General features: G+C 40.6%; 1 long non-coding RNA gene across 1 annotated transcript in view; it reads left to right on the top strand.

The window, feature by feature from the left end:
• Positions 1-13,698, top strand: part of LOC310632964 — a 1,456,945-nt gene that overhangs the window by 1,127,894 nt on the left and 315,353 nt on the right. The gene's annotated exons all lie outside the window — the stretch shown is intronic.

Raw genomic sequence — 13,698 nt, 5'->3', positions numbered from 1 at the left:
CAAAGGCAAATCTGAAAGTCCAAGCAGTTCAAATGAATACAAAGATTTATTGAAAGCTTATGCTCTCAATAAGAATCTGAACTACTAACAGTCAAAGCAAATTGATGGTAGATAAGAATCAATGGAAATCAAGGTAGGCTGGACTTAAATCTCTTGTAGATGTGAAGGGATTCGAGACTGATGACCCATTTGACCCCTCCCTCAGGCTTAGCCTAGTCATCTCCTGCAGAGCGATTCTACAGGCAAAATAAGAACTCAGAAGCATATATGAAAGAAATCCTCACCAGGAGATTGCAGATTCTACTTCACTATATTCCTGCTCACAAGAAAATTAGGTGGACAGAGTTATCTAAGAATTCAGTGCACCATTTCTGGCAACAAATTCATGGCTGCAAAATATGTCTTTTCATAGGCCTGTCAGGTATCATCCATTAGGTGTCTGGGAATCCTGGGAGTTCCAATTCATTTGTGAAAAATAAATAACTTCAATAATAAATGAACCATGGTTACTTAATCCTCTTAGTAACTGAAGATTAACATTATATCCACCATTAGAAGAAAATGCAACGAAGGACTCTTATAGCCTTATTTTGCATTTTCATTCAAAAAGGTTTGCTAGGAATGGGCTGTTAAAGGTTATTTACTCATGGAAATCTGGGGCATTTCATTCAGCTTTGCCTGCAGCTTGTGATGCTGAATTCTTGCTCAAAATGGGCTCCCTCCTGCACACAATTGACCAAAACTGACAGTCTGGAGGATGCAGACATTTATTACATGGTTTCTGGGAAATTCCCCTCCAGATATTTCATAGCAAAATATTGGAGTGTGTTGTAAAATCACAAGGTGATACCAAGCTGAATTTTAGAAACAAGTGGAAGGTGGAAGTGGAGATTACCAAATCACAATCCAAGTCATTCAGCAATAGAATAACAGAATTGGAAGGGACCTTGGAGGTCTTCTAATCCAACCCACTGCTCAAGCAGGAAACCCTATACCACTTCAGACAAATGGTTGTCCAATTTGTTCTTAAAAACTTCCAGTGACAACAGAAGACCTTGCCCTTTTTTAAAGGTCTCCACTAGATAATTTCCCACTCCCAATCTCAGGTTTTATTGCTTTAGGTAACTGACTCAGTCAAATCCTGTTCCCTCATTAATTTCTGATGGAACTTAAGTTTCTCAGATCATACACAGGTAGCAAAATATTTGGCCCTGAGGGACTATTCAAATGAGACTTACATATTTATTCAATGAGGGCACCACTTGGCTTATCTGAAAATTCAAGTTGAATAGATTCTCAAAACATATGCAGTATACCACAGATATTCACACTTGTAATTAAACACCCCTAAAGTATATAGATGGTGGCCTGGTGGCCTATGGGGACATGGTAGCTTAGCAGTTAAGACACTGGGCTTGTCAATTGGAAGACTGGCAGTTTGAGATCCAAGTATCACGTCTCAGTTGCGCTCCTGTTCCTGCCCCAGCTCCTGCCAACTAGCAGTTTGAAAGCATGCAAATGCAACTAGATAAATAGGTACCACTTCGGTGGGAAGGCAACAGTGTTCTGCGCACCTTGGCATACAGTCATGCTAGTCACATGACTATGGAAGCATCTTCAGACAATGCTGGTTTTCTCTGCTAAGAAACAGAGGTATTGTAAGCACTACCTCCTAGAGTCAGACATGACTGGGCAGGGGAAACCTTTGCCTTTATCTTTGAAGAATACAGGGTGCCTATGCTTTCACATCAATACACAACTGATCTGCCCTCTGGAAGTGCCCCACGTTACTAGCAATTGCACCAGCAAAATCCTCCTACTGTGAAAAGCAGGAAAAAATGGAGAAACATTTAAAAATAGAAATATTAGAATAGAGATTGGTTTGGGTCCAACATAAGCACTACTGACAGAGGACAAAGATGTGGTAATTGTTGTGATTCAGCGTCAGCCTGTGGTTCCAGCAGCTGAGTTGGATGATTCTGAAGAGGAGGAGGAGGAGGGGTTTGGAGAGCCTTTGGTGTCAGAGGAAGGTTCTGATGCACTGCTGAACTCTCAGCCTGGCCCCTCCTGTCTTGTTCCTCCTCAGACTCAGCTGTGTGAGCATGAGGGATTGGAAGAAGACGATCCACAGCTGGCTCTGTTCAGGGACGCTAAGAACAGGAGGTAATCTAGCAGAACATAACAGAGGAAAGCAATGAGGCAACTCGGGAGAAGGCAATGAGAAGCCACGCCTTGGGACTGCTGATAAAGGGGGAATGTGTGGGAGGTGCTGGTTGCGGAAGGCAACCGTTTGACGATCTTCTGCTAGAGTCCTGGTCAGTTATTCTTGTTTAACTCTTGTTTAACCTTTTGGTTTAAGTCTTGTTTGAACTTTTCGTTTAACTTTTGTTTGAACTCTTTGTAAATAAATTTGGTTGGGTTTTTTCCAGCCTGTTGATTATAAAAAGGGGTTGTCCCTGACATTCAAACAGGGCCGGTCGTAGGCTGGAACAGAACAGTAATGTGCAAGTTATTTATTCCACACATTGTCTAAGATGACACACATCTTTATCTAGATGGCACTGTTCAGCAACACTAACTGAAAAATGTGTAAATGTCTAGTAAAACTGATACAACTTTTTTTGTGGAGTCTGAAGATTGTCTGCCAAGAAGCAGCAATGGCTCACTGTTCTTCTCTCCTCCTACACTTTGGCATCTTGCACATACTCAAAAATAATAATAATCAAGATTAGGGTCACCTGATATTTCAAATCACAGATTCAATGCCTGGAGAGCTATTGCCATTTGTTAATTAAATCTGTTCACAACTGAACCATCCTGTAATAAAAACTACCTCCAGTTCCCTTTTATTCTCATAAAGGGCATATAGAGGGTGAGCTTGGAGAAGGAATATACAGATCAGTCTGCAGTTGAGCCACATACAGTATATCTATAAAACATGCACGTTCAATTATTAATGTATTCTACTGATTGTCCACATCATCATAATTTCTTTTATATACCTAAGAGATGCTTTACATTTTCGCAGATGACTTTCACAAATTTACATTTTGTATGCATCTTGAACACATTTTTCATTAATAAACACATTTTTGCAAACATACATTTATTTTCCTGGTTTCCCAAATAGATGTGTTTATTTCACACTTTTTGTGCTGAGCTACATTTCAAGGCAGATGTTGACAGCCTCAGTGAATTACCTGCCTGTTTGTAGTAGAACAGATTTTGTTTTAGCAGTTAAGACAATTCTGCATGGAAATGAATCCAATAACATTTTTCTGGCACCCCTAGTTCAGCAATTCCCAATTCAAACTTTCACCTTTGGAAGCCGGAGACAAGCTATGACTCCCACTGCTTTGACAAAATGAAAATCATGTATATTCACACTTTTATAAGCTTCTTCTCAAAGCTATTTGTAAGATAAAAAGAAGGGTTTAAGGGATTAAAAGGGAAAAGCAGAAACAAAAATTTACATTTCAATAGGAAAACCACAACAGCCTAATAATATCAGCAGGTTGCAGTTAAAACATGTTAAGTCTTAGTAAAATAAAAAGAGGTTTGCTTTATTATTTATTTATTTCATTATTTATATCCTGAAGGCAGCAAACATAACTGAAGGCAGCAAACATATCTAACACACCTTCCTCCTCCTATTTTCCCTACAACAATAATTTGTGAAGTTGGTTGGGCTGAGAGAGAGTGACTGGCCCAAAGTCACCCAAATGGCTTTCATGGCTAAGACAAGACTTGAACTCATGCTTTCTATCCTGGTGGCTTAACCACTAGACCAGGGGTCTTCAAACTTGGCCCTTTTATGACTTGTGGACTTCAACTCCCGTAATTCCTCAGCCAGCATGTCTGGCTGAGGAATTATGGGAGTTGAAGTCCACAAGTCATAAAAGGGCCAAGTTTGAAGACCCCTGCACTAGACCAAACTGCCCTAGATTATTGCCAATAATCTTCATCAGGAAGATTATAATAGACATCATGTATCTTTCTATTAATAAAAGTTATCTGTAAGTCTTACATGTGTTTGTCTATTTTCTTCATTTATTCCCCCCCCAAAAATAAGACCTTCCAGTGGTTTGTGAGCAAAAGTTGTCCCAAAGGTATTTTGTTTGTAAGCTATGGAGACATTAAAGATTTAGAAATGCTAATATAATTTATTTCAACTGGATCCCAATTTAGATTTTAAGTGTCAGAAACCCCATTCATTTTATTGAATGGTTTCTTGACTATTTATAGGTTGACTTGCAGGTAAATGTTTCAGAATTTTCCCAGGGAAATTCAGCTGTTTCTGTTTTGAAATAAAGGTATATCCTGTTCCTTAGTTCCAAACAGTTCAGTTTTCTTTTTTCCATATTTCAAAATTGATGCAATTGTGTACTGATAAGTTTTCATCAAATCTTGCCAAAGAACCATTTCTGCAAACCTAACAGGCCATATCATAAAGAAGTTGCAGTAAATGTGCAATATTACAAAACTCTAAAGTGATGAAAACAACATTTCTTCTCCCCAATGTAAAATGAAACTGTGACTATGGCAAAAAGATAATAGCACAGATATTTGCACAATTTCCTAACATGAATCCAGACATGAATTTCTGCTGGGAATTAAATGGGGGAGGAAAAGCCTTAGTAGCCACAGTCCTAGAAAATTTATGGAATCGTTCTATTGATTCCCAGTTAGAAGTAGTAACTTAAATGAAAAACAGATAAAAAAAATCAGAGCACTTTTTTCAACACCAGCTTATTATGTTCCATATAGGAAGTTTTTTTTTTCTTTGCTGCAGTTTTTAAAATCATTTCAGGGATAAAGGTAATCAAGGAAATCCATTTTGCATGTTGGCTGGGAGTTTATTTATTTATTTTATTTATTTTAATAGACTTATATACCTCCCTTCTCCCATAGGACTCAGGGCGGTTCACAAGGTTTTTTTAAAACAATACAGCAGGTGTATATACAGTCTTGGAGGGATTGAGACGAAGCCTGTTTCTCCCCATCCAGACCTGGACCGCCTCCAGGCAATGAGACATCACGGCGAGGGCATCACTGGGTTGGTTCAGGGTGGAGAAAAAAAGTTGGGTATCATCAGCGTACTGATGATACCCCACCCCGAAACCACGAATGATCTCACCCAGCAGCTTCATATAGATGTTGAACAGGAAGGGAGAGAGAACTGACCCCTGAGGAACTCCACAAACGAGAGGCCTCGGGTCAGACCTCTGCCTTCCCGTCAACACCGATTGCGAGTGGCCCACGAGATAGGAGGAGAAACACTGCAAGACAGTGCCTCCCACTCCCAATCCCCTGAGACGCCGCAATAGGATACCATGGTCGATGGTATCAAAACCCACTGAGAGATCTAATAGAACTAGGACAGAGGAACAACCCCTGTCCCGAGCCCACCAGAGATCATTCACCAGCGTGACCAATGCCATCTCCGTGCTGTACCTGGGCCTGAAACCCGATTGGTACAGGTCCAGATAATCAGTTTCCTCCAGGAACAGAGGAAGCTGATGCACCACCACTCTAAACAACCTTTGCCAGAAAGCGAAGGTTGGAGACAGGATGATAGTTGTTTAAAATCGCTGGGTCCAGGGCAGGCATCTTGAGAAGGGGCCTCACCACTGCCTCCTTCAAAGCGGCAGGGAAGACACCCTCACTCAAAGAGGCAGATATTACTGCCTGGAACCAGCTTCGTGTCTCCTCCCAAGCCGCATAAATCAGCCAAGAGGGGCACGGGTCCAATAAACAGGTGGTGGAACTCAGCCTCCCCATAATCCTGTCCACATCATCAGGGGAAACAGGATCGAACTCAGTCCAGATAACATGCTCAAGACCGGCCGATTCCAAGCACCATAAAGTTGCTCAGGCTGAGAAACATTGTTGTAAATAAGAGGCATGCAACATACGTGCACCTTTTTGTTGTGTTTTGTTGTTTTTTCCACATAATTTTCTGTTTAAAAGCAGCCACCATGCCAGTTCCAATAGCAATAACTGCATTCTCTCTACCAATGAGGATAGCTGGTACACCACAAGCTAATAAAAGATGCTTTAAGTACTTGACTTCTCAAACATAAAAATAGAACAAACGGCATGAACCAATTGCAAACATGATGCATTCAAGGTATAGTCCCTGTCGTAAATTCCAGCATCTTATAGACTAAATAATTTATTGCAAAACTAGCTTATGTGGATTTCACTTCATGCATGCCACAATAAATGTCTTTCTCTCTTTTTTTAAATAATAATTTTATTAATTTTCTAATTTTACATTTAGGTATTTAAAAAGCAATGGGGCGACTGGGTTCATCAATAGTTCAGTAACATACAAAAATCTTTAGTACAAATCTCAAACTACAACCTCAAATATTTCCTCTCTTTTTCCCTTCATATCTACTATCTCATATTTAACCTAATACAGTTATTATATAAACTAAACAAAAACATCATTATTACATTTATCAATAATTTTAGCTTATACATATCTTAATTACTTTTACATTCAATCTGTACATTCAATCAATGTCCTGTTACTACTTTTTCCCTTTTTTCAGTTTCCCATCAATATTCAAATTTAATATTTGATATTTATAATTTCCAGGTTTTAGGTAGCCAAAGTTTCCTTTATCTCAATTCATAACTGAATAATATTCAAAATACACATCTTATCTATTTCAGTATAAATTTGTTCTATTCCCTAAAAGTTATCTATTTCTCCCCATCTTACACCATCTAATTAATAATACAGCCCATTATATATATTGTCTGAGTTAATCAATAAATCAAACATACTCATAATATATTTTTTTCTTTTGGGTCTAATATTTAAGTATTAAGCAAATAGCATCCTTATTTTCAACTATTTTCCAAATGTTTCAAATTTAATGACCAAAATTTCCCTTATCTCAACTTCTCCCTTTGACCCTCTAATTAGTAATATGAAATCCCCTCTGGTAAATCAAAACCCCAATTTTCTTCAGCTTTATTCTGGCTTTCTTTGCCAACTAGCCTTCCAGTTTCTGACTCTAGGGGCCAGTGCTCATCTCCGTTTCAAAGCCGAAAAGCCAGCGCTTGTCTGAGGACGTCTCCGTGGTCATGTGGCTGGCATGACTAGATGCCAAAGGTGCACGGAACGCTGTTACATTCCCACCATAGTGGTCCCTATTTTTCTACTTGCATTTTTACGTGCTTTCGAACTGCTAGGTTGGCAGAAGCTGGGACGAGTAACAGGCGCTCACTCTGCTATGTGGCACTCGGGATTCGACCTGCCAAACTGCCGACCCTCTGATCGACAAGCTCAGCATCCTAACCCACTGAGCCACCACATCCCTATATATATATATATATATATATATATAGACATCCTACTACTATTAAATACAGTACATTGTGTTGTTTAAGCGTTCCTTTTATTTTTTATATATATATATATATATATATATATATATATATATATATATATATATATATATATATATCCCCTTCATGGATTACTGCCTTGTCGTGGCGAAGGGGCTTGCGTAATTCAATGAAGCTATGAGCTATGCCGTGCAGGGCCACCCAAGACGGACAGGTCATAGCCGAGAGTTCTGACAAAACGTGATCCACTGGAGAAGGAAATGGCAACCCACTCCAGTATCTTTGCCATGAAAACCCTATGGACATTACCAAAAGGCAAAACGATATGACGCTGGAAGATGAGCCCCTCAGGTCGGAAGGCATCCAATATGCTACTGGGGAAGAGCAGAGGGCTAGTACTAGTAGCGCCAGAAAGAATGAAGCGACTGGGCCAAAGCCGAAAGGACGCTCAGCTGTGGATGTGTCTGGTGGTGAAAGGAAAGTCCGATGCTGTAAAGATTTTTTTCTCCATAGGAACCTGGAATGTAAGATCCATGAATCAAGGAAAGCTGGACGTGGTCAAGCAAGAGATGACAAGACTGAACATCGACATCTTAGGTATCAGCGAACTAAAATGGACAGGAATGGGTGAATTTAATTCAGATGACCATCAGGTATACTACTGCAAGAATCCCTCAGAAGAAATGGAGTAGCCTTCATAGTCAATAAAAGAGTAGGAAAAGCAATACTGGGATACAATCCTCAAAATGACAGAATGATCTCAGTTCGAATCCAAGGCAAACCATTCAATATCACAGTAGTCCAAGTCTATGCCCCAACCACCGGAGCTGAAGAGGATGAAATTGACCGGTTCTATGAAGCCCTACAGCACCTTATAGAACTAACACCAAAAAATGATGTCCTTATCATCATGGGGGATTGGAATGCTAAAGTAGGAAGCCAAAAGATAACTGGAATAACAGGCAAGTTTGGCCTTGGAGTACAAAATGAAGCAGGGCACAGGCTGATAGAATTTTGTCAAGAGAATACGATGGTCATAGCAAACACTCTTTTCCAACAACCCAAGAGACGGCTCTACACATGGACATCACCAGACGGTCAACATAGAAATCAGATTGACTATATGCTCTGCAGCCAAAGATGGAGAAGCTCTATACAGTCAGTAAAAACAAGACCAGGAGCTGACTGTGGCTCAGACCATGAGCTTCTCCTTGCAAAGTTTAGGCTTAAACTGAAGAAAGTAGGGAAAAGCACTAGGCCACTCAGGTATGAATTAAATCATATCCCTGTTGAATATACAGTAGAGGTGACAAATAGATTTAAGGAATTAGATCTGATAGACAGAGTGCCTGAAGAACTATGGACAGAGGTTCGCGACATTGTACAACAGGTAGCAACCAAAACCATCCCAAAGAAAAAGAAATGCAAGAAAGCAAAATGGCTGTCTGAGGAAGCTTTACAAATAGCTGAGGAAAGGAGGGAAGCGAAAGGCAAGGGAGAAAAACATAGATATGCCCAATTGAATGCAGAATTCCAGAGAATAGCTAGAAGAGATAAGAATGCCTTCTTAAATGAACAGTGCAAAGAAATAGAAGAAAACAATAGAATAGGGAGGACCAGAGATCTTTTCAAGAAAATTGGAGAGATGAAGGGAACGTTTAATGCAAAAATGGGCATGATAAAGGACCAAAATGGCAGGGACCTAACAGAGGCAGAAGAGATTAAGAAGAGGTGGCAAAATTACACAGAAGAACTATACAAGAATGAGCTTAACATCCCAGATAATCACAATGAGGTGGTCACTGACCTCGAGCCAGACATCCTAGAATGTGAAGTGAAGTGGGCCTTAGAAAAGCTGAGCAACAACAAAGCTAGTGGAGGTGACAGTATACCAGCTGAGCTATTCAAAATCTTAAAAGACAGTGCAGTAAAAGTGCTACACTCAATTTGCCAGCAAATTTGGAAAACTCAACAGTGGCCACAGGATTGGAAAAGATCAGTTTACATCCCAATTCCAAAGAAAGGCAGTGCCAAAGAATGTTCAAACTATCGCACCATTGCACTCATTTCTCATGCTAGTAAAGTCATGCTTAAAATCCTACAAGCTAGACTTCATCAGTATGTGGATCGAGAACTACCAGAAGTACAGGCAGGATTTCGAAGAGGCAGAGGAACTAGAGATCAAATTGCCAACATATGCTGGATCATGGAGAAAGCTAGGGAGTTCCAGAAAAACATCTACTTCTGCTTCATTGACTATGCTAAAGCCTTTGATTGTGTGGATCATAACAAACTCTGGCAAGTTCTTAAAGAGATGGGAGTACCAGACCATCTTATTTGTCTCTTGAGAAACCTATATGCGGGTCAAGAAGCAACAGTGAGAACTGGACATGGAACCACTGATTGGTTCAAAATTGGGAAAGGAGTCCGGCAAGGCTGTATACTGTCGCCCTGCCTATTTAACTTATATGCAGAGCACATCATGAGAAAGGCAGGGCTAGATGAATCAAAAGTTGGAATTAAGATTGCCGGAAGAAATATCAACAACCTAAGATACGCAGATGATACCACTCTAATGGCAGAAAGTGAAGAAGAACTAAAGAGCCTCTTGTTGCGGGTGAAGAAGGAGAGTGCAAAACTTGGGTTGAAACTCAACATTAAGAAAACCAAGATCATGGCATCTGGCCCTCTCAATTCCTGGCAAATAGATGGGGAAGAAATGGAGGTAGTGACAGATTTTATTTTCCTGGGCTCCAAGATCACTGCAGATGGGGACTGTAGCCAAGAAATTAAAAGACGCTTGCTCCTCGGAAGGAAAGCCATGGCAAATCTAGACAGCACACTAAAAAGCAGAGACATCACCCTGTCAACAAAAGTGCGTATAGTCAAGGCTATGGTCTTCCCAGTTGCAATGTATGGCTGTGAAAGTTGGACCATAAGAAAGGCTGAGCGCCAAAGAATTGAGGCCTTTGAACTATGGTGCTGGAGAAGACTCCTGCAAGTCCCTTGGACTGCAAGGCGATCAAACCGGTCAGTCCTAGAGGAGATCAATCCTGACTGCTCTTTAGAAGGCCAGATCCTGAAGCTAAAACTCAAATACTTTGGCCACCTAATGAGAAGGAAGGACTCACTGGAGAAGAGCCTAATGCTGGGAAAGATCGAGGGCAATAGAAGAAGGGGATGACAGAGAATGAGGTGGCTGGATGGAGTCACTGAAGCAGTAGGCGTGAGCTTAAATGGACTCCAGAAGATGGTAGAGGACAGGAAGGCCTGGAGGAGGAATGTTGTCCATAGGGTCGCGATGGGTCGGACATGACTTCGCAGCTATATATATATATATATATATATATATATATATATATATATATATATATATATATATATATATATATATATATATGCGGTGGCTCAGTGGGTTAGGATGCTGAGCTTGTTGATCAGAAGGTCAGCAGTTTGGCGGGTCGAATCCCGAGTGCCGCATAACAGAGTGAGTGCCTGTTACTCGTCCCAGCTTCTGCCAACCTAGCAGTTCGAAAGCACGTAAAAATGCAAGTAGAAAAATAGGGACCACTACGGTGGGAAGGTAACAGCGTTCCGTGCGCCTTTGGCGTCTAGTCATGCCGGCCACATGACCACGGAGACGTCCTCGGACAAGCGCTGGCTCTTTGGCTTTGAAACGGAGATGAGCACCGGCCCCTAGAGTTGGAAACGACTAGCACACATGTGCGGGGGAACCTTTACCTTTACCTTATGTGCACAAGGAGTACAAGGAGCACATACAACACACACCTAGAGCGAATAGCTATAAAGAGTAAACTAATCCCCCCCTCCAGCAATCAATACAGTACAGTACCATAATTTCCCCACTGCTAATATCATTCTTCTCGTCCTATCCAAGTTGCCAGTCTAGCTGTTAACAGGTCACTTGTGCCATGATAGAGCCTAGAGGCCTCTTATAAGACTTGCTAACCTTCATGGGGCCAGAGTGGAAGCTTTAGAAACAACTTTAAGATTAATCATAGAGTCCGCTGACAGCTGTTGCCAGAGCAGCAGCTACCCTACTCTGTGTGTGTGTGTGTGTGTGTGTGTGTGTGTGTGTGTGTGTAGTTTGAAATAAGAGAGACCATTTAGTTGCCATTTTTGGAAGGGCTAGCCTATTTGTATTCCTTAAATCATCTCCCTATTATTCTAAATAATTGTCCTGCTATGTTTATCTTCCATTCAGTCTGTTCTTCTTCCTGCTCCTCAAATTTCTTCTGATTTATATAGAAACTCTTTTCCATTTTCAGTGTTGTCAGTCCCTTTTCTGGATATTCCATTGACTGTATTTGTTGGTCTAGTCCTCTGCCTTTGTATCTGACTGTTCCAGTTCTTCTGTTACTTTCTGCATTGTTAGTTCTTTAGTTGTAGTCAGAATTTGGGTTTGTATATTTAAGCTGACATCTTGTTCTTTTCTGTAACATCTTATTTCATCACAAGCGGAAAGGATGGTTTCGTGTATTGCTTTCAACATGTAAGATACTTTCACCATCTTCTCTTAATGGTGCATTAAGTTGAGGTCTTTGAAATCAGATGATGAAAATAATTTTATAGCTGGGTATGGGACCTCTATTTCACGTGTTTGTAGGTAGTCTTTATAGTAAAAGTCATTTATCAAGTAAGGTTTTATAATCGAAGGTATTTCCTCATCTGAAATAATGACCAATATTCCTCAGATAAAAAAGTAGGAAGGCAATTCCCCACATACAGCTCTAAAAATCACTAAAGGTTTACATTCATAGTTCCAGGAGGCCAGCCATGCATCCAGAAGTTCTCCTTACAGCTGAACTTCTCACAGGTGGTGTTTATCAAAGTTAAAAGAATCTTATCTGTAGTCTGGGCTTCACGCCAAGTCTCCTTTAGGCAATAACAAGTTGTAATATTAAGCTTTGCCACAAGATGTTACCAATGATGCTTAAGGTTTTTTAAGTCCAAAATTTTTATAGTCCTTTTTCCAATTTTATTTCTTTTTTATAGATAAAAACAAAGGTCTTTGGTGAAAATAAGAAAATGTTTGGTCGCCAAGTTTCAGAAACATATAAATCCAATTAAATTAAAGTTATTCTTTTAGTGCTTTAACTCCCCTGGGTAGTCAGTCGACGCTATTCTTAGAGGGTGGGACAGAAATTCCCTTCCCTCTCCTCACAGGGGGAAAGATACTTTGGGCAGCTTTTACAGGAAGAAACATACTTAGGATCTTAGAGAGAAGATCGGATCTCACCCAGTTTCATCCACGTTGCTTTAGAAGTGCCTCGTGGTAAGTTTGACTTCGGCTGTCTGCAGCCTAGTGATGAGCCATATTCCTCTGCCAGTTTGGAGGGCTGCCCAGGATCAAGGGGAAGGGCTGCCACCTACCTGTGATCAAGCGGGGGTCCCCTCCTTGCTCATCGCCCCTACAGGGCGACTTTTGACCCTTTCCAGGGTTCCCCAGCAGAACGAAACGGAATGCGGAAGACAGAGCTCGCCTTCCAGTGTCCACGGCAGCCGCGATGGCAAACCGGAAGTCCAATAAATGTCTTGCTCTATGGCACCACAACGCTCTGTGGTTTTGAAGTCTAATGCTATCAAATCAATTTAAAACCATCCAACAAAACAATCTGCAGAATATAAGGATGGTTTTTGGTCTGTCTGTTGCTATTTGTTTAAGCAAGCATTATTCCAGTTACCAACTTAAGGAAAAGCTCTTTAAAAATTCCTAGAAATTGTAATGGATACAAAATGCAGCAGCTAGGTTGATAAACACTGAAGTAATGATGCTAGTATTGAAAATCTGCACTGCTCACCAACTGCTTACCAGGCACATTTTAAGGTGTATTTACCCATGAAGCCTAAATGTACAGTGGTATCCAGTACTCATCGTTAATTGGCTTTGGGAGTGAGTGTAATAACTACCAAAATGATGAGTACCAAATACATTTTTCCCAAAAAGAAAAATGTAATGAGGCACAAGGGAGCTGATGACAACGTGTTTTAGCTTGTGCATTGAGTACCAAACAAACTATTTTTTTTATTTTTATTTTTTTAATTCCATTTATATCCCACCCTTCTCCGAAGACTCAGGGCGGCTTACAAGCTTAGCAGTAGCCTTCATTCTATGTATATGCCTGCTTATTAGGGCTTTCACACACACACCCCAAGCGGCATTATTACAAAGTCAGCTTAATTGCCCCCAACAATCTGGGTCCTCATTTTACCTACCTCGGAAGGATGGAAGGCTGAGTCAACCTTGAGCCTAGTGGGATGCAAACCTGCACTAATTGCAGGCAGCTGGTGTTACTTAAGGAGGCATTAGCC

Source organism: Vipera ursinii (genome assembly GCF_947247035.1).
Source record: "Vipera ursinii genome assembly, chromosome: 1".
Lineage (NCBI taxonomy): Eukaryota > Metazoa > Chordata > Lepidosauria > Squamata > Viperidae > Vipera > Vipera ursinii.
Note: the sequence above shows the minus strand (reverse complement) of the source record. Positions and strands in the feature narration are given on the sequence as shown.